Source organism: Scyliorhinus torazame, chromosome 24 (assembly GCF_047496885.1).
Source record: "Scyliorhinus torazame isolate Kashiwa2021f chromosome 24, sScyTor2.1, whole genome shotgun sequence".
Lineage (NCBI taxonomy): Eukaryota > Metazoa > Chordata > Chondrichthyes > Carcharhiniformes > Scyliorhinidae > Scyliorhinus > Scyliorhinus torazame.
In genome coordinates, this window is record NC_092730.1 from 10,451,082 (window position 1) to 10,472,125 (window position 21,044).

The following is a 21,044-nucleotide window of genomic DNA, read 5'->3' on the forward strand; positions in this document are numbered from 1 at the left end:
TGATGAGGACAGTGTAGAGGGAGCTTTACTCTGTATCTAACCCCGTGCTGTACCTGTCCTGGGAGTGTTTGATGGGGACAGTGTAGTGGGAGCTTTACTCTGTATCTAACCCCGTGCTGTACCTGTCCTGGGAGTGTTTGATGGGGACAGTGTAGAGGGAGCTTTACTCTGTATCTAACCCCGTGCTGTACCTGTCCTGGGAGTGTTTGATGGGGACAGTGTAGAGGGAGCTTTACTCTGTATCTAACCCCGTGCAGTACCTGTCCTGGGAGTGTTTGATGGGGACAGTGTAGAGGGAGCTTTACTCTGTATCTAACCCCGTGCTGTACCTGTCCTGGGAGTGTTTGATGGGGACAGTGTAGAGGAATTGAGATTAAGGTCCCAAAGTCGGAAAGTGCATCTGTTAAAAGTTGAAAAACCAGTTCACCTACATACCAACCACAGCATCTCACCCGCATTTTGGTGGCACAAGTGCACGTCTCAACAATTTAAGTTGATCCATCAAAACATGTACTGTCAATTCAGATTGTATCTTGTACAGATACAGGAACTTTAAGTAAATGGAGAGACGAGCGCAGAGGTTCAGTACTAAGGGAGTGCCGCACTGTCAGAGGGTCAGTACTGAGGGAGTGCCGCACTGTCAGAGGGTCAGTACTGAGGGAGTGCCGCACTGTCAGAGGGTCAGTACTGAGGGAGTGCCGCACTGTCAGAGGGTCAGTACTGAGGGAGTGCCGCACTGTCAGAGGTTCAGTACTAAGGGAGTGCCGCACTGTCAGAGGGTCAGTACTGAGGGAGTGCCGCACTGTCAGAGGGTCAGTACTGAGGGAGTGCCGCACTGTCAGAGGGTCAGTACTGAGGGAGTGCCGCTCTGTCAGAGGGTCAGTGCTGAGGGAGCACCGCACTGTCAGAGGGTCAGTACTGAGGGAGCGCTGCACTGTCAGAGGGTCAGTACTGAGGGTGTGCCGCTCTGTCAGAGGGTCAGTACTGAGGGAGCGCCGCTCTGTCAGAGGGTCAGTACTGAGGGAGCGCCGCACTGTCAGAGGGTCAGTACTGAGGGAGTGCCGCACTGTCAGAGGGTCAGTACTGAGGGAGTGCCGCACTGTCAGAGGGTCAGTACTGAGGGAGTGCTGCACTGTCAGAGGGTCAGTACTGAGGGAGTGCCGCACTGTCAGAGGGTCAGTACTGAGGGAGTGCTGCACTGTCAGAGGGTCAGTACTGAGGGAGTGCCGCACTGTCAGAGGGTCAGTACTGAGGGAGTGCCGCACTGTCAGAGGGTCAGTACAGAGGGAGTGCCGCTCTGTCAGAGGGTCAGTACTGAGGGAGCGCCGCTCTGTCAGAGGGTCAGTGCTGAGGGAGTGCCGCACTCTCAGAGGGTCAGTACTGAGGGAGTGCCGCACTGTCAGAGGGTCAGTACAGAGGGAGTGCCGCACTGTCAGAGGGTCAGTACTGAGGGAGCGCCGCTCTGTCAGAGGGTCAGTGCTGAGGGAGTGCCGCACTCTCAGAGGGTCAGTACTGAGGGAGTGCCGCACTGTCAGAGGGTCAGTACTGAGGGAGTGCTGCAGTGTCAGAGGGTCAGCACTGAGGGAGCGCCGCACAGTCAGAGGGTCAGTACTGAGGGAGTGCCGCACTGTCAGAGGGTCAGTACTGAGGGAGTGCTGCACTGTCAGAGGGTCAGTACTGAGGGAGTGCTGCAGTGTCAGAGGGTCAGTACTGAGGGAGTGCCGCACTGTCAGAGGGTCAGTACTGAGGGAGTGCTGCAGTGTCAGAGGGTCAGCACTGAGGGAGCGCCGCACAGTCAGAGGGTCAGTACTGAGGGAGTGCCGCACTGTCAGAGGGTCAGTACTGAGGGAGTGACGCACTGTCAGAGGGTCAGTACTGAGGGAGTGCCGCACTGTGAGAGGGCCAGTACTGAGGGAGTGCCGCACTGTCAGAGGGTCAGTACTGAGGGTGTGCCGCACTGTCAGAGGGTCAGTACTGAGGGAGTGCCGCACTGTCAGAGGGTCAGTACTGAGGGAGTGCCGCACTGTCAGAGGGTCAGTACTGAGGGAGTGCCGCACTGTCAGAGGGTCAGTACTGAGGGAGTGCCGCACTGTCAGAGGGTCAGTACTGAGGGAGTGCTGCACTGTCAGAGGGTCAGTACTGAGGAAGTGCCGCACTGTCAGAGGGTCAGTACTGAGGGAGTGCCGCACTGTCAGAGGGTCAGTACTGAGGGAGTGCCGCACTGTCAGAGGGTCAGTACTGAGGGAGTGCTGCACTGTCAGAGGGTCAGTACAGAGGGAGTGCCGCACTGTCAGAGGGTCAGTACTGAGGGAGTGCCGCACTGTCAGAGGGTCAGTACTGAGGAAGTGCCGCACTGTCAGAGGGTCAGTACTGAGGGAGTGCCGCACTGTCAGAGGGTCAGTACTGAGGGAGTGCCGCACTGTCAGAGGGTCAGTACTGAGGGAGTGCTGCACTGTCAGAGGGTCAGTACTGAGGGAGTGCTGCACTGTCAGAGGGTCAGTACAGAGGGAGTGCCGCACTGTCAGAGGGTCAGTACTGAGGGAGTGCCGCACTGTCAGAGGGTCAGTACTGAGGAAGTGCCGCACTGTCAGAGGGTCAGTACTGAGGGAGTGCCGCCCTGTCAGAGGGTCAGTACTGAGGGAGTGCCGCACTGTCAGAGGGTCAGTACTGAGGGAGTGCTGCACTGTCAGAGGGTCAGTACTGAGGGAGTGCTGCACTGTCAGAGGGTCAGTACTGAGGGAGTGCCGCACTTTCAGAGGGTCCAAAACCTAGGACTTGGCTCCCCACTCTGCAACTGGATCCTCGATTTTCTGACCAACAGACCACAATCAGTCAGAATGAACAACAACACCTCCTCCACAATAGTCCTCAACACCGGCGCCCCGCAAGGCTGCGTACTTAGCCCCCTACTCTACTCCCTGTACACACACGACTGCGTGGCAAAATTCAACTCCAACTCCATCTACAAGTTTGCTGACGATACGACCGGATCTCGAATAACGACGAGTCAGAATACAGGAGGGTGATAGAGAACCTAGTGGAGTGGTGTAGCGACAACAATCTCTCCCTCAATGCCAGCAAAACTAAAGAGCTGGCAATTGACTTCAGGAAGCAAAGTACTGTACACACCCCTGTCAGCATCAACGGGGCCGAGGTGGAGGTGGTTAGCAGTTTCAGATTCCTAGGGGTGCACATCTCCAAAAATCTGTCCTGCTCCACCCACGTCGACGCTACCACCAAGAAAGCACAACAGCGCCTGTACTTCCTCAGGAAACTAAGGAAATTCGGCATGTCCACATTAACCCTGACCAACTTTTACAGATGCACCATAGAAAGCATCCTATCGGGCTGCATCACAGCCTGGTGTGGCAACTGCTCGGCCCAGGACCGCAAGAAACTTCAGAGAGTCGTGAACACCGCCCAGTCCATCACACAAACCTGCCTCCCATCCATTGACTCCATCTACACCTTCCGCTGCCTGGGGAGAGCGGGCAGCATAATCAAAGATCCCTCCCACCCGGCTTACTCACTCTTCCAACTTCTTCCATCGGGCGGGAGATACAGAAGTCTGAGAACGCGCACGAACAGACTCAAAAACAGCTTCTTCCCCGCTGTTACCAGACTCCCAAACGACCCTCTTATGGACTGAACACATCTCTCCACACATCGTCTCTACTGAGTAGTACTACACTCCGGATGCTTCACCCGATGTCCGTGTCTATTTATTTACATTGTGTGTTTATCGTATGACCAATTTATTTTCATGTACAGAACGATGTGTCCAGACTGTGCGCAGAACAATAATTTTCACTGTACCACTGTACACACGACAATAAAACCTCATCAAATCCGGGCAGGTGACAATAAATCGGGAAAACACACATCCAATCCCCTCCACCTGATCATCCAATCCCCTCCACCTGATCATCCAATCCCCTCCACCTGATCATTCAGTGGTGGAAGTCCGTTTGACAAACACATTCGGCCACTCGGGCTTCACAGCCCGTTTCCCCCCCACATGTGGTCCTGAATCCAAAAAGGCTGGAAAGGGCTCGACCCAAACCCCTTCCCGTTCACTCCCACTGTCCACAATCCCAATGGACCCAAACCCCTTCCCGTTCACTCCCACTGTCCACAATCCCAATGGACCCAAACCCCTTCCCGTTCACTCCCACTGTCCACAATCGCGATGGACCCAAACCCCTCCCCCGTTCACTCCCACTGTCCACAATCCCAATGGACCCAAACCCCTTCCCGGTCACTCCCACTGTCCACAATCCCAATGGACCCAAAACCCTTCCCGTTCACTCCCACTCTACACAATCCCAATGGACCCAAACCCCTTCCCGTTCACTCCCACTGTCCACAATCCCAATGGACCCAAACCCCTTCCCGTTCACTCCCACTCTACACAATCCCAATGGACCCAAACCCCTTCCCGTTCACTCCCACTGTCCACAATCCCAATGGATCCAAACCCCTTCCCGTTCACTCCCTCTGTCCGCAATCCCAATGGACCCAAACCCCTTCCCGTTCACTCCCACTGTCCACAATCCCAATGGACCCAAACCCCTTCCCGTTCACTCCCACTCTACACAATCCCAATGGGCACAAACCCCTTCCCGTTCACTCCCACTGTACACAATCCCAATGGACCCAGACCCCTTCCCGTTCACTCCCACTGTCCACAATCCCAATGGACCCAAACCCCTTCCCGTTCACTCCCACTGTCCACAATCCCAATGGACCCAAACCCCTTCCCGTTCACACCCACTGTACACAATCCCAATGGACCCAAACCCCTTCCCATTCACTCCCACTGTCCACAATCCCAATGGACCCAAACCCCTTCCCGTTCACTCCCACTCTACACAATCCCAATGGGCACAAACCCCTTCCCGTTCACTCCCACTCTACACAATCCCAATGGATCCAAACCCCTTCCCGTTCACTCCCACTGTCCACAATCCCAATGGACCCAAACCCCTTCCCGTTCACTCCCACTGTACACAATCCCAATGGACCCAGACCCCTTCCCGTTCACACCCACTGTCCACAATCCCACTGGACCCAAACCCCTTCCCGTTCACTCCCACTGTCCACAATCCCGATGGACCCAAACCCCTTCCCGTTCACTCCCACTGTCCACAATCCCAATGGACCCAAACCCCTTCCCGTTCACACCCACTGTCCACAATCCCACTGGACCCAAACCCCTTCCCGTTCACTCCCACTGTCCACAATCCCAATGGGCACAAACCCCTTCCCGTTCACTCCCACTCTACACAATCCCAATGGATCCAAACCCCTTCCCGTTCACTCCCACTGTCCACAATCCCAATGGACCCAAACCCCTTCCCGTTCACTCCCACTGTACACAATCCCAATGGACCCAAACCCCTTCCCGTTCACTCCCACTGTCCACAATCCCAATGGACCCAAACCCCTTCCCGTTCACTCCCACTCTACACAATCCCAATGGATCCAAACCCCTTCCCGTTCACTCCCACTCTACACAATCCCAATGGATCCAAACCCCTTCCCGTTCACTCCCACTCTACACAATCCCAATGGTCCCAAACCCCTTCCCGTTCACTCCCACTCTACACAATCCCAATGGATCCAAACCCCTTCCCGTTCACTCCCACTCTACACAATCCCAATGGATCCAAACCCCTTCCCGTTCACTCCCACTGTCCACAATCCCAATGGACACAAACCCCTTCCCGTTCACTCCCACTGTCCACAATCCCAATGGACCCAAATCCCTTCCCGTTCACTCCCACTGTCCACAATCCCAATGGACCCAAATCCCTTCCCGTTCACTCCCACTGTCCACAATCCCAATGGATCCAAACCCCTTCCTGTTCACTCCCACTGTCCACAATCCCAATGGACCCAAACCCCTTCCCGTTCACTCCCACTGTCCACAATCCCAATGGACCCAAACCCCTTCCCGTTCACTCCCACTGTCCACAATCCCAATGGACTCAAACCCCTTCCCATTCACTTCCACTGTCCACTATCCCAATGGACCCAAACCCCTTCCCGTTCACTCCCACCTGTCCACAATCGCAATGAATCCAAACCCCTTCCCGTTCACTCCCACTGTGCACAATCCCAATGGACCCAAACCCCTTCCCGTTCACTCCCACTGTCCACAATCCCAATGGACCCAAACCCCTTCCCGTTCACTCCCACTGTCCACAATCCCAATGGACCCAAACCCCTTCCCGTTCACTCCCACTGTCCACAATCCCAATGGATCCAAACCCCTTCCCGTTCACTCCCACTGTCCACAATCCCAATGGACCCAACCCCCTTCCCGTTCACTCTCACTGTCCACAATCCCAATGGACCCAAACCCCTTCCCGTTCACTCCCACTGTCCACAATCCCAATGGACCCAATCCCCTTCCCGTTCACTCCCACTGTCCACAATCCCAATGGACCCAAACCCCTTCCCGTTCACTCCCACTGTCCACAATCCCAATGGACCCAAACCCCTTCCCGTTCACTCCCACTGTCCACAATCCCAATGGATCCAACCCCCTTCCCGTTCACTCCCACTGTACACAATCCCAATGGACCCAAACCCCTTCCCGTTCACTCCCACTGACCACAATCCCAATGGACCCAAACCTCTTCCCGTTCACTCCCACTGTACACAATCCCAATGGACCCAGACCCCTTCCCGTTCACTCCCACTGTCCACAATCCCAATGGATCCAACCCCCTTCCCGTTCACTCCCACTGTCCACAATCCCAATGGATCCAACCCCCTTCCCGTTCACTCTCACTGTCCACAATCCCAGTGAATTTAATGCCTTCCTCAAGCTGTGTTATTGGCTGGCTGGAGGAGGCCCACAGTCCAAAGGTCACCCATTCCCACATGCCCACTCCCCCAGACGAGCACTCCCACCCCCAGCGGAATCCTGAACCTTCCCTCCCAGCTCCGTAGATGCACTGTTCACTAATTAAGCGTACCCCAGTGAGAGTCAGTGTGTGTAGGTCCCGTATCCCAGTGAGAGTCAGTGTGTGTGGGACCCGTACCCCAGTGAGAGTCAGTGTGTGTAGGTCCCGTATCCCAGTGAGAGTCAGTGTGTGTGGGACCCGTACCCCAGTGAGAGTCAGTGTGTGTGGGACCCGTACCCCAGTGAGAGTCAGTGTGTGTGGGACCCGTACCCCAGTGAGAGTCAGTGTGTGTGGGACCCGTACCCCAGTGAGAGTCAGTGTGTGTGGTACCCGTACCCCAGTGAGAGTCAGTGTGTGTGGGACCCGTACCCCAGTGAGAGTCAGTGTGTGTGGGACCCGTACCCCAGTGAGAGTCAGTGTGTGTGGGACCCATACCCCAGTGAGAGTCAGTGTGTGTGGGACCCGTACCCCAGTCAGAGTCAGTGTGTGTGGAGCCCGTACCCCAGTGAGAGTCAGTGTGTGTGGAACCCGTACCCCAGTGAGAGTCAGTGTGTGTGGGACCCGTACCCCAGTGAGAGTCAGTGTGTGTGGGACCCGTACCCCAGTGAGAGTCAGTGTGTGTGGGACCCGTACCCCAGTGAGAGTCAGTGTGTGTGGTACCCGTACCCCAGTGAGAGTCAGTGTGTGTGGAACCCGTACCCCAGTGAGAGTCAGTGTGTGTGGGACCCGTACCCCAGTGAGAGTCAGTGTGTGTGGGACGCGTACCCCAGTGAGAGTCAGTGTGTGTGAAACCCGTACCCCAGTGAGAGTCAGTGTGTGTGGGACCCGTACCCCAGTGAGAGTCAGTGTGTGTGGGACCCGTACCCCAGTGAGAGTCAGTGTGTGTGGGACCCATATCCCAGTGAGAGTCAGTATGTGTGGAACCCGTACCCCAGTGAGAGTCAGTGTGTCTGGGACCCGCACCCCAGTGAGAGTCAGTGTGTGTGGGACCCGTACCCCAGTGAGAGTCAGTGTGTGGGACCCGTACCCCAGTGAGAGTCAGTGTGTGTGGGACCCGTACCCCAGTGAGAGTCAGTGTGTGTGGGACCCGTACCCCAGTGAGAGTCAGTATGTGTGGAACCCGTACCCCAGTGAGAGTCAGTGTGTCTGGGACCCGCACCCCAGTGAGAGTCAGTGTGTGTGGGACCCGTACCCCAGTGAGAGTCAGTGTGTGGGACCCGTACCCCAGTGAGAGTCAGTGTGTGTGGGACCCGTACCCCAGTGAGAGTCAGTGTGTGTGGGACCCGTACTCCAGTGAGAGTCAGTGTGTGTGGGACCCGTACCCCAGTGAGAGTCAGTGTGTGTGGGACCCGTACCCCAGTGAGAGTCAGTGTGTGTGGGACCCGTACCCCAGTGAGAGTCAGTGTGTGTGGGACCCGTACCCCAGTGAGAGTCAGTGTGTGTGGGACCCGTACCCCAGTGAGAGTCAGTGTGTGTGGGACCCGTACTCCAGTGAGAGTCAGTGTGTGTGGGACCCGTACCCCAGTGAGAGTCAGTGTGTGTGGGACCCGTACCCCAGTGAGAGTCAGTGTGTGTGGGACCCGTACCCCAGTGAGAGTCAGTGTGTGTGGGACCCGTACCCCAGTGAGAGTCAGTGTGTGTGGGACCTGTACCACAGTGAGAGTCAGTGTGTGTGGTACCCGTACCCCAGTGAGAGTCAGTGTGTGTGGGAACCGTACCCCAGTGAGAGTCAGTGTGTGTGGGACCCGTACCCCAGTGAGAGTCAGTGTGTGTGGGACCCGTACCCCAGTGAGAGTCAGTGTGTGTGGGACCCGTACCCCAGTGAGAGTCAGTGTGTGTGGGACCCGTACCCCAGTGAGAGTCAGTGTGTGTGGGACCCGTACCCCAGTGAGAGTCAGTGTGTGTGGGACCCGTACCCCAGTGAGAGTCAGTGTGTGTGGGACCCGTACCCCAGTGAGAGTCAGTGTGTGTGGGACCCGTACCCCAGTGAGAGTCAGTGTGTGTGGGACCCGTACCCCAGTGAGAGTCAGTGTGTGTGGGACCCGTACCCCAGTGAGAGTCAGTGTGTGTGGGACCCGTACCCCAGTGAGAGTCAGTGTGTGTGGGACCCGTACCCCAGTGAGAGTCAGTGTGTGTGGGACCCGTACCCCAGTGAGAGTCAGTATGTGTGGAACCCGTACCCCAGTGAGAGTCAGTGTGTCTGGGACCCGCACCCCAGTGAGAGTCAGTGTGTGTGGGACCCGTACCCCAGTGAGAGTCAGTGTGTGGGACCCGTACCCCAGTGAGAGTCAGTGTGTGTGGGACCCGTACCCCAGTGAGAGTCAGTGTGTGTGGGACCCGTACTCCAGTGAGAGTCAGTGTGTGTGGGACCCGTACCCCAGTGAGAGTCAGTGTGTGTGGGACCCGTACCCCAGTGAGAGTCAGTGTGTGTGGGACCCGTACCCCAGTGAGAGTCAGTGTGTGTGGGACCCGTACTCCAGTGAGAGTCAGTGTGTGTGGGACCCGTACCCCAGTGAGAGTCAGTGTGTGTGGGACCCGTACCCCAGTGAGAGTCAGTGTGTGTGGGACCCGTACCCCAGTGAGAGTCAGTGTGTGTGGGACCCGTACCCCAGTGAGAGTCAGTGTGTGTGGGACCTGTACCCCAGTGAGAGTCAGTGTGTGTGGGACCCGTACCCCAGTGAGAGTCAGTGTGTGTGGGACCCGTACCCCAGTGAGAGTCAGTGTGTGTGGGACCCGTACCCCAGTGAGAGTCAGTGTGTGTGGGACCCGTACCCCAGTGAGAGTCAGTGTGTGTGGGACCCTTACCCCAGTGAGAGTCAGTGTGTGTGGGACCCGTACCCCAGTGAGAGTCAGTGTGTGTGGGACCCGTACCCCAGTGAGAGTCAGTGTGTGTGGGACCCGTACCCCAGTGAGAGTCAGTGTGTGTGGGACCCGTACCCCAGTGAGAGTCAGTGTGTGTGGAACCCGTACCCCAGTGAGAGTCAGTGTGTGTGGGACCCGTACCCCAGTGAGAGTCAGTGTGTGTGGGACCCGTGCCCCAGTGAGAGTCAGTGTGTGTGGAACCCGTACCCCAGTGAGAGTCAGTGTGTGTGGGACCCGTACCCCAGTGAGAGTCAGTGTGTGTGGGACCCGTACCCCAGTGAGAGTCAGTGTGTGTGGGACCCGTACCCCAGTGAGAGTCAGTGTGTGTGGGACCCGTACCCCAGTGAGAGTCAGTGTGTGTGGAACCCGTACCCCAGTGAGAGTCAGTGTGTGTGGGACCCCTACCCCAGTGAGAGTCAGTGTGTGTGGGACCCCTACCCCAGTGAGAGTCAGTGTGTGTGGGACCCGTACCCCAGTGAGAATCAGTGTGTGTGGGACCCGTACCCCAGTGAGAGTCTGTGTGTGTGGGGCCCGTACCCCAGTGAGAGTCAGTGTGTGTGGGACCCGTACCCCAGTGAGAGTCAGTGTGTGTGGGACCCGTACCCCAGTGAGAGTCAGTGTGTGTGGGACCCGTACCCCAGTGAGAGTCAGTGTGTGTGGGACCCGTACCCCAGTGAGAATCAGTGTGTGTGGGACCCGTACCCCAGTGAGAGTCAGTGTGTGTGAGACCCGTACCCCAGTGAGAGTCAGTGTGTGTGGAACCCGTACCCCAGTGAGTGTCAGTGTGTGTGGGACCCGTACCCCAGTGAGAGTCAGTGTGTGTGAGACCCGTACCCCAGTGAGAGTCAGTGTGTGTGGGACCCGTACCCCAGTGAGAGTTAGTGTGTGTGGGACCCGTACCCCAGTGAGAGTCAGTGTGTGTGGGACCCGTACCCCAGTGAGAGTCAGTGTGTGTGGGACCCGTACCCCAGTGAGAGTCAGTGTGTGTGGGACCCGTACCCCAGTGAGAGTCAGTGTGTGTGGGACCCGTACCCCAGTGAGAGTCAGTGTGTGTGGGACCCGTACCCCAGTGAGAGTCAGTGTGTGTGGGACCCGTACCCCAGTGAGAGTCAGTGTGTGTGGGACCCGTACCCCAGTGAGAGTCAGTGTGTGTGGGACCCGTACCCCAGTGAGAGTCAGTGTGTGTGGGACCCGTACCCCAGTGAGAGTCAGTGTGTGTGGGACCCGTACCCCAGTGAGAGTCAGTGTGTGTGGGACCCGTACCCCAGTGAGAGTCAGTGTGTGTGGGACCCGTACCCCAGTGAGAGTCAGTGTGTGTGGGACCCGTACCCCAGTGAGAGTCAGTGTGTGTGGGACCCGTACCCCAGTGAGAGTCAGTGTGTGTGGGACCCGTACCCCAGTGAGAGTCAGTGTGTGTGGGACCCGTACCCCAGTGAGAGTCAGTGTGTGTGGGACCCGTACCCCAGTGAGAGTCAGTGTGTGTGGGACCCGTACCCCAGTGAGAGTCAGTGTGTGTGGGACCCGTACCCCAGTGAGAGTCAGTGTGTGTGGGACCCGTACCCCAGTGAGAGTCAGTGTGTGTGGGACCCGTACCCCAGTGAGAGTCAGTGTGTGTGGGACCCGTACCCCAGTGAGAGTCAGTGTGTGTGGGACCCGTACCCCAGTGAGAGTCAGTGTGTGTGGGACCCGTACCCCAGTGAGAGTCAGTGTGTGTGGGACCCGTACCCCAGTGAGAGTCAGTGTGTGTGGGACCCGTACCCCAGTGAGAGTCAGTGTGTGTGGGACCCGTACCCCAGTGAGAGTCAGTGTGTGTGGGACCCGTACCCCAGTGAGAGTCAGTGTGTCTGGGACCCGTACCCCAGTGAGAGTCAGTGTGTGTGGGACCCGTACCCCAGTGAGAGTCAGTGTGTGTGGGACCCGTACCCCAGTGAGAGTCACTGTGTGTGGAACCCGTACCCCAGTGAGAGTCAGTGTGTGTGGGACCCGTACCCCAGTGAGAGTCAGTGTGTGTGGGACCCGTACCCCAGTGAGAGTCAGTGTGTGTGGAACCCGTACCCCAGTGAGAGTCACTGTGTGTGGAACCCGTACCCCAGTGAGAGTCAGTGTGTGTGGGACCCGTACCCCAGTGAGAGTCAGTGTGTGTGGGACCCGTACCCCAGTGAGAGTCAGTGTGTGTGGGACCCGTACCCCAGTGAGAGTCAGTGTGTGTGGAACCCGTACCCCAGTGAGAGTCAGTGTGTGTGGTACCCGTACCCCAGTGAGAGTCAGTGTGTGTGGAACCCGTACCCCAGTGAGAGTCAGTGTGTGTGGGACCCGTACCCCAGTGAGAGTCAGTGTGTGTGGGACGCGTACCCCAGTGAGAGTCAGTGTGTGTGAAACCCGTACCCCAGTGAGAGTCAGTGTGTGTGGGACCCGTACCCCAGTGAGAGTCAGTGTGTGTGGGACCCGTACCCCAGTGAGAGTCAGTGTGTGTGGGACCCATACCCCAGTGAGAGTCAGTATGTGTGGAACCCGTACCCCAGTGAGAGTCAGTGTGTCTGGGACCCGCACCCCAGTGAGAGTCAGTGTGTGTGGGACCCGTACCCCAGTGAGAGTCAGTGTGTGGGACCCGTACCCCAGTGAGAGTCAGTGTGTGTGGGACCCGTACCCCAGTGAGAGTCAGTGTGTGTGGGACCCGTACCCCAGTGAGAGTCAGTATGTGTGGAACCCGTACCCCAGTGAGAGTCAGTGTGTCTGGGACCCGCACCCCAGTGAGAGTCAGTGTGTGTGGGACCCGTACCCCAGTGAGAGTCAGTGTGTGGGACCCGTACCCCAGTGAGAGTCAGTGTGTGTGGGACCCGTACCCCAGTGAGAGTCAGTGTGTGTGGGACCCGTACTCCAGTGAGAGTCAGTGTGTGTGGGACCCGTACCCCAGTGAGAGTCAGTGTGTGTGGGACCCGTACCCCAGTGAGAGTCAGTGTGTGTGGGACCCGTACCCCAGTGAGAGTCAGTGTGTGTGGGACCCGTACCCCAGTGAGAGTCAGTGTGTGTGGGACCCGTACCCCAGTGAGAGTCAGTGTGTGTGGGACCCGTACCCCAGTGAGAGTCAGTGTGTGTGGGACCCGTACTCCAGTGAGAGTCAGTGTGTGTGGGACCCGTACCCCAGTGAGAGTCAGTGTGTGTGGGACCCGTACCCCAGTGAGAGTCAGTGTGTGTGGGACCCGTACCCCAGTGAGAGTCAGTGTGTGTGGGACCCGTACCCCAGTGAGAGTCAGTGTGTGTGGGACCTGTACCACAGTGAGAGTCAGTGTGTGTGGTACCCGTACCCCAGTGAGAGTCAGTGTGTGTGGGACCCGTACCCCAGTGAGAGTCAGTGTGTGTGGGACCCGTACCCCAGTGAGAGTCAGTGTGTGTGGGACCCGTACCCCAGTGAGAGTCAGTGTGTGTGGGACCCGTACCCCAGTGAGAGTCAGTGTGTGTGGGACCCGTACCCCAGTGAGAGTCAGTGTGTGTGGGACCCGTACACCAGTGAGAGTCAGTGTGTGTGGGACCCGTACCCCAGTGAGAGTCAGTGTGTGTGGGACCCGTACCCCAGTGAGAGTCAGTGTGTGTGGGACCCGTACCCCAGTGAGAGTCAGTGTGTGTGGGACCCGTACCCCAGTGAGAGTCAGTGTGTGTGGGACCCGTACCCCAGTGAGAGTCAGTGTGTGTGGGACCCGTACCCCAGTGAGAGTCAGTGTGTGTGGGACCCGTACCCCAGTGAGAGTCAGTGTGTGTGGGACCCGTACCCCAGTGAGAGTCAGTGTGTGTGGGACCCGTACCCCAGTGAGAGTCAGTATGTGTGGAACCCGTACCCCAGTGAGAGTCAGTGTGTCTGGGACCCGCACCCCAGTGAGAGTCAGTGTGTGTGGGACCCGTACCCCAGTGAGAGTCAGTGTGTGGGACCCGTACCCCAGTGAGAGTCAGTGTGTGTGGGACCCGTACCCCAGTGAGAGTCAGTGTGTGTGGGACCCGTACTCCAGTGAGAGTCAGTGTGTGTGGGACCCGTACCCCAGTGAGAGTCAGTGTGTGTGGGACCCGTACCCCAGTGAGAGTCAGTGTGTGTGGGACCCGTACCCCAGTGAGAGTCAGTGTGTGTGGGACCCGTACCCCAGTGAGAGTCAGTGTGTGTGGGACCCGTACCCCAGTGAGAGTCAGTGTGTGTGGGACCCGTACTCCAGTGAGAGTCAGTGTGTGTGGGACCCGTACCCCAGTGAGAGTCAGTGTGTGTGGGACCCGTACCCCAGTGAGAGTCAGTGTGTGTGGGACCCGTACCCCAGTGAGAGTCACTGTGTGTGGAACCCGTACCCCAGTGAGAGTCAGTGTGTGTGGGACCCGTACCCCAGTGAGAGTCAGTGTGTGTGGGACCCGTACCCCAGTGAGAGTCAGTGTGTGTGGAACCCGTACCCCAGTGAGAGTCACTGTGTGTGGAACCCGTACCCCAGTGAGAGTCAGTGTGTGTGGGACCCGTACCCCAGTGAGAGTCAGTGTGTGTGGGACCCGTACCCCAGTGAGAGTCAGTGTGTGTGGGACCCGTACCCCAGTGAGAGTCAGTGTGTGTGGAACCCGTACCCCAGTGAGAGTCAGTGTGTGTGGTACCCGTACCCCAGTGAGAGTCAGTGTGTGTGGAACCCGTACCCCAGTGAGAGTCAGTGTGTGTGGGACCCGTACCCCAGTGAGAGTCAGTGTGTGTGGGACGCGTACCCCAGTGAGAGTCAGTGTGTGTGAAACCCGTACCCCAGTGAGAGTCAGTGTGTGTGGGACCCGTACCCCAGTGAGAGTCAGTGTGTGTGGGACCCGTACCCCAGTGAGAGTCAGTGTGTGTGGGACCCATACCCCAGTGAGAGTCAGTATGTGTGGAACCCGTACCCCAGTGAGAGTCAGTGTGTCTGGGACCCGCACCCCAGTGAGAGTCAGTGTGTGTGGGACCCGTACCCCAGTGAGAGTCAGTGTGTGGGACCCGTACCCCAGTGAGAGTCAGTGTGTGTGGGACCCGTACCCCAGTGAGAGTCAGTGTGTGTGGGACCCGTACCCCAGTGAGAGTCAGTATGTGTGGAACCCGTACCCCAGTGAGAGTCAGTGTGTCTGGGACCCGCACCCCAGTGAGAGTCAGTGTGTGTGGGACCCGTACCCCAGTGAGAGTCAGTGTGTGGGACCCGTACCCCAGTGAGAGTCAGTGTGTGTGGGACCCGTACCCCAGTGAGAGTCAGTGTGTGTGGGACCCGTACTCCAGTGAGAGTCAGTGTGTGTGGGACCCGTACCCCAGTGAGAGTCAGTGTGTGTGGGACCCGTACCCCAGTGAGAGTCAGTGTGTGTGGGACCCGTACCCCAGTGAGAGTCAGTGTGTGTGGGACCCGTACCCCAGTGAGAGTCAGTGTGTGTGGGACCCGTACCCCAGTGAGAGTCAGTGTGTGTGGGACCCGTACCCCAGTGAGAGTCAGTGTGTGTGGGACCCGTACCCCAGTGAGAGTCAGTGTGTGTGGAACCTGTACCCCAGTGAGAGTCAGTGTGTGTGGGACCCGTACCCCAATGAGAGTCAGTGTGTGTGGGACCCGTACCCCAGTGAGAGTCAGTGTGTGTGGAACCCGTACCCCAGTGAGAGTCAGTGTGTGTGGGACCCGTACCCCAGTGAGAGTCAGTGTGTGTGGGACACGTACCCCAGTGAGAGTCAGTGTGTGTGGGACCCGTACCCCAGTGAGAGTCAGTGTGTGTGGGACCCGTACCCCAGTGAGAGTCAGTGTGTGTGGGACCCGTACCCCAGTGAGAGTCAGTGTGTGAGGGACCCGTACCCCAGTGAGAGTCATTGTGTGTGGGACCCGTACCCCAGTGAGAGTCAGTGTGTGTGGGACCCGTACCCCAGTGAGGGTCAGTGTGTGTGGGACCCGTACCCCAGTGAGAGTCCATGTGTGTGGGACCCGTACCCCAGTGAGAGTCAGTGTGTGTGAGACCCGTACCCCAGTGAGGGTCAGTGTGTGTGGGACCCGTACCCCAGTGAGAGTCCGTGTGTGTGGGACCCGTACCCCAGTGAGAGTCAGTGTGTGTGGGACCCGTACCCCAGTGAGAGTCAGTGTGTGTGGGACCCGTACCCCAGTGAGAGTCAGTGTGTGTGGGACCCGCACCCCAGTGAGAGTCAGTGTGTGTGGGACCCGTACCCCAGTGAGAGTCAGTGTGTGTGGGACCCGTACCCCAGTGAGAGTCAGTGTGTGTGGGACCCGTACCCCAGTGAGAGTCAGTGTGTGTGGGACCCGTACCCCAGTGAGAGTCAGTGTGTGTGGGACCCGTACCCCAGTGAGAGTCAGTGTGTGTGGGACCCGTACCCCAGTGAGAGTCAGTGTGTGTGGGACCCGTACCCCAGTGAGAGTCAGTGTGTGTGGGACCCGTACCCCAGTGAGAGTCAGTGTGTGTGGGACCCGTACCCCAGTGAGAGTCAGTGTGTGTGGGACCCGTACCCCAGTGAGAGTCAGTGTGTGGGACCCGTACCCCAGTGAGAGTCAGTGTGTGTGGGACCCGGACCCCAGTGAGAGTCAGTGTGTGTGGGACCCGTACCCCAGTGAGAGTCAGTGTGTGGGACCCGTACCCCAGTGAGTGTCAGTGTGTGTGGGTCCCGTACCCCAGTGAGAGTCAGTGTGTGTGGGACCCATACCCCAGTGAGAGTCAGTGTGTGTGGGACCCGCACCCCAGTGAGAGTCAGTGTGTGTGGGACCCGTACCCCAGTGAGAGTCAGTGTGTGTGGGACCCGTACCCCAGTGAGAGTCAGTGTGTGTGGGACCCGTACCCCAGTGAGAGTCAGTGTGTGTGGGACCCGTACCCCAGTGAGAGTCAGTGTGTGTGGGACCCGTACCCCAGTGAGAGTCAGTGTGTGTGGGACCCGTACCCCAGTGAGAGTCAGTGTGTGTGGGACCCGTACCCCAGTGAGAGTCAGTGTGTGTGGGACCCGTACCCCAGTGAGAGTCAGTGTGTGTGGGACCCGTACCCCAGTGAGAGTCAGTGTGTGTGGGACCCGTACCCCAGTGAGAGTCAGTGTGTGGGACCCGTACCCCAGTGAGAGTCAGTGTGTGTGGGACCCGGACCCCAGTGAGAGTCAGTGTGTGTGGGACCCGTACCCCAGTGAGAGTCAATGTGTGGGACCCGTACCCCAGTGAGTGTCAGTGTGTGTGGGTCCCGTACCCCAGTGAGAGTCAGTGTGTGTGGGACCCATACCCCAGTGAGAGTCAGTGTGTGGGACCCGTACCCCAGTGAGAGTCAGTGTGTGTGGGACCCGTACCCCAGTGAGAGTCAGTGTGTGTGGGACCCGTACCCCAGTGAGAGTCAGTGTGTGTGGGACCCGTACCCCAGTGAGAGTCAGTGTGTGTGGGACCCGTACCCCAGTGAGAGTCAGTGTGTGTGGGACCCGTACCCCAGTGAGTGTCAGTGTGTGTGGGTCCCGTACCCCAGTGAGAGTCAGTGTGTGTGGGACCCATACCCCAGTGAGAGCCCGTGTGTGTGGGACCCGTACCCCAGTGAGAGTCAGTGTGTGGGACCCGTACCCCAGTGAGAGTCAGTGTGTGTGGGACCCGTACCCCAGTGACAGTCAGTGTGTGTGGGACCCGTACCCCAGTGAGAGTCAGTGTGTGTGGGACCCGTACCCCAGTGAGAGTCAGTGTGTGTGGGACCCGTACCCCAGTGAGAGTCAGTGTGTGTGGGACCCGTACCCCAGTGAGAGTCAGTGTGTGTGGGACACTTTGGGACGTCCCGAGGGTGGAGAGGAGCCGGAGAGCTGGGGGGTGGCGTGTCTTTCGGATGTGCCAGTGGGTGTGGGGGATCCGGTAACTATCTGTGACACATTTGTGACTCCAGCCCCACGGGAATGCGATTGGCTGTTAAAAACTTTGTGGGGAATGAGCAATAACTGCGGCTCCGACCAGCGGCCCACACATCCTGTGGGCAAATTAAACAAAGATCAGTGTGCAGGGCACCCCCCACCCTCCCCGGGCACCCCCACTCCCCGGGCACCCCCCACTCCCCGGGCACCCCCACTCCCCGGGCACCCCCACTCCCCGGGCACCCCCACTCTCCCCCACCCTCCCCGGACACCCCCACTCCCCGGGCACCCCCACTCCCCGGGCACCCCCCACTCCCCGGGCACCCCCACTCTCCCCCACCCTCCCCAGACACCCCCACTCCCCGGGCACCCCCACTCCCCGGACACCCCCACTCCCCGGGCACCCCCACTCTCCCCCACCCTCCCCGGACACCCCCACTCCCCGGGCACCCCCACTCCCCGGACACCCCCACTCCCCGGACACCCCCACTCTCCCCCACCCTCCCCGGGCACCCACCCTCCCCCACCCTCCCCGGGCACCCCCACTCCCCGGGCACCCCCACCCTCCCCGGGCCCCCCCACTCCCCGGGCACCCCCACTCCCCGGGCACCCCCACTCCCCGGGCACCCCCACTCCCCGGGCACCCCCACTCCCCGGGCACCCCCACTCCCCGGCACCCCCACCCTCCCCGGGCACCCCCACTCCCCGGCACCCCCACCCTCCCCGGGCACCCCCACTCTCCCCGGGCACCCCCACTCTCCCCCACCCTCCCCAGGCACCCCCACTCTCCCCGGGCACCCCCACTCTCCCCCACCCTCCCCGGGCACCCCCACTCCCTGGGCACCCCCACTCCCCGGGCACCCCCCACTCCCCGGGCACCCCCACTCCCCGGGCACCCCCACTCTCCCCCACCCTCCCCGGGCACCCCCCACCCTCCCCGGGCACCCCCACTCCCCCACCCTCCCCGGGCACCCCCACCCTCCCCGGGCACCCACCCCTCCCCGGGCACCCCCACCCTCCCCGGGCACCCCCACTCCCCGGGCACCCCCACTCTCCCCACCCTCCCCGGGCACCCCCACCCTCCCCGGGCACCCCCACTCCCCCACCCTCCCCGGGCACCCACCCTCCCCGGGCACCCCCACCCTCCCCGGGCACCCACCCTCCCCGGGCACCCCCACCCTCCCCGGGCACCCACACTCCCCGGGCACCCCCACTCTCCCCAGGCACACCCACTCTCCCCCACCCGCCCCGGGCACCCCCACCCTCCCCGGGCACCCACACTCCCCGGGCACCCCCACTCTCCCCAGGCACCCCCACTCTCCCCCACCCGCCCCGGCACCCCCACCCTCCCCAGACACCCACCCTCCCCGGGCACCCACACTCCCCGGGCACCCCCACTCTCCCCGGGCACCCCCACACTCCCGGGCACCCCCACTCTCCCCCAGGCACCCCCACTCTCCCCAGGCACCCCCACTCTCCCCCACCCGCCCCGGGCACCCCCACCCTCCCCAGACACCCACCCTCCCCGGGCACCCACACTCCCCGGGCACCCCCACTCTCCCCGGGCACCCCCACACTCACCGGGCACCCCCACTCTCCCCAGGCACCCCCACTCTCCCCAACCCGCCCCGGGCACCCCCACCCTCCCCAGACACCCACCCTCCCCGGGCACCCACATCCCCGGGCACCCCCACTCTCCCCGGGCACCCCCACTCTCCCCGGGCACCCCCACTCTCCCCCACCCTCCCCGGGCACCCCCACCCTCCGCGGGCACCCACACTCCCCGGGCACCCCCACTCTCCCAGGGCACCCCCACTCTCCCCGGGCGCCCCCACTCTCCCCCACCCTCCCCGGGCACCCACACCCTCCCCGGGCACCCACACTCTCCCCCACCCTCCCCGGGCACCCACACCCTCCCCGGGCACCCCCACTCTCCCCGGGCACCCCCACTCTCCCCGGGCGCCCCCACTCTCCCCCCACCCTCCCCGGGCACCCCCACCCTCCCCGGGCACCCACACCCTCCCCCACCCTCCCCTGGGCACCCCCACCCTCCCCGGGCACCCCCACCCTCCCCGAGCACCCCCACCCTCCGCGGGCACCCCCACCCTCCGCGGGCACCCATACTCTCCCCCACCCTCCCCGGGCACCCCCACTCTCCCCCACCCTCCCCGGGCACTCCCACCCTCCCCGGGCACCCCCACCCTCCCCGGGCACCCATACTCTCCCCCGCCCTCCCCGGGCACCCACACTCTCCCCCACCCTCCCCGGGCACCCCCACCCTCCGCGGGCACCCACACTCTCCCCCACCCTCCGCGGGCACCCACACTCTCCCCCACCCTCCCCGGGCACCCACACTCTCCCCCACCCTCCCCGGGCACCCCCACCCTCCCCGGGCACCCACACTCTCCCCCACCCTCCCCGGGCACCCCGCGGGCACCCACACTCTCCCCCACCCTCCCCGGGCACCCACACTCTCCCCCACCCTCCCCGGGCACCCACACTCTCCCCCACCCTCCCCGGGCACCCACACCCTCCCCGGGCACCCACACCCTCCCCCCGCCCTCCCCGGGCACTCCCACCCTCCCCGGGCACCCACACCCTCCCCGGGCACCCACACCCTCCCCCACCCTCCCCGGGCACCCCCACCCTCCGCGGGCACCCACACTCTCCCCCACCCTCCCCGGGTACCCACACTCTCCCCCACCCTCCCCGGGCACCCCCACCCTCCGCGGGCACGCCCACTCTCCCCGGACACCCACCCTCCCCGCAGCGCCCCCACCCTCCCCGCAGCGCCCCCACCCTCCCCAGGCACCCACCCTCCCGCAGAGCACCCCCACCCTCCCCAGACACCCACCCTCCCCGCAGCACCCCAACCCTCCCCGCAGCGCACCCACCCTCCCCGCAGGGCACCCAGTGCCCCCTTGCCCGCCCACCCTTCAATCTTCGCGCAACCCTGCCCGTCTCCCCGGGACATTCGGCAGTGAAAGGCTTCACGCCACAGCACACCGTCACCCCTTGTGAGGGCAGAGTGGAAATTTCATTCCCCCCCCCCCCCACCTCGCCTCGCCTTCCCCCACCCCCCCCCAATCCCTTTGCCCTCTGTCAATGCCCTGCTGGGACACCTCACCAGGGGCTACACCCTCAGCACCACCCCCCTCCCCTCCCCTCCTCGCTCCTCAAACACTGACTCTCGATTAACCACTCAGCTCCCAGCACCAAGCACACTGCCCCTTTAAGAAGGGCTGGTCCAGGGTCGACACGAAGGTCAGCAATAAGAGTTCCCCCTCCCTCCCTCTCCCTCGGGCTGTGCAATAGGAAGTTGTTGAATCCTCCACGCTGTCTCTCTCCCTCTCTGTCTATCTATCTATCTCTCCCCTCCTGTCTCCCACTCCCCCACTCCGACACTCACATTCCGAAGCCCACACCCCCAGGAATTCCCCCTCTTGTCC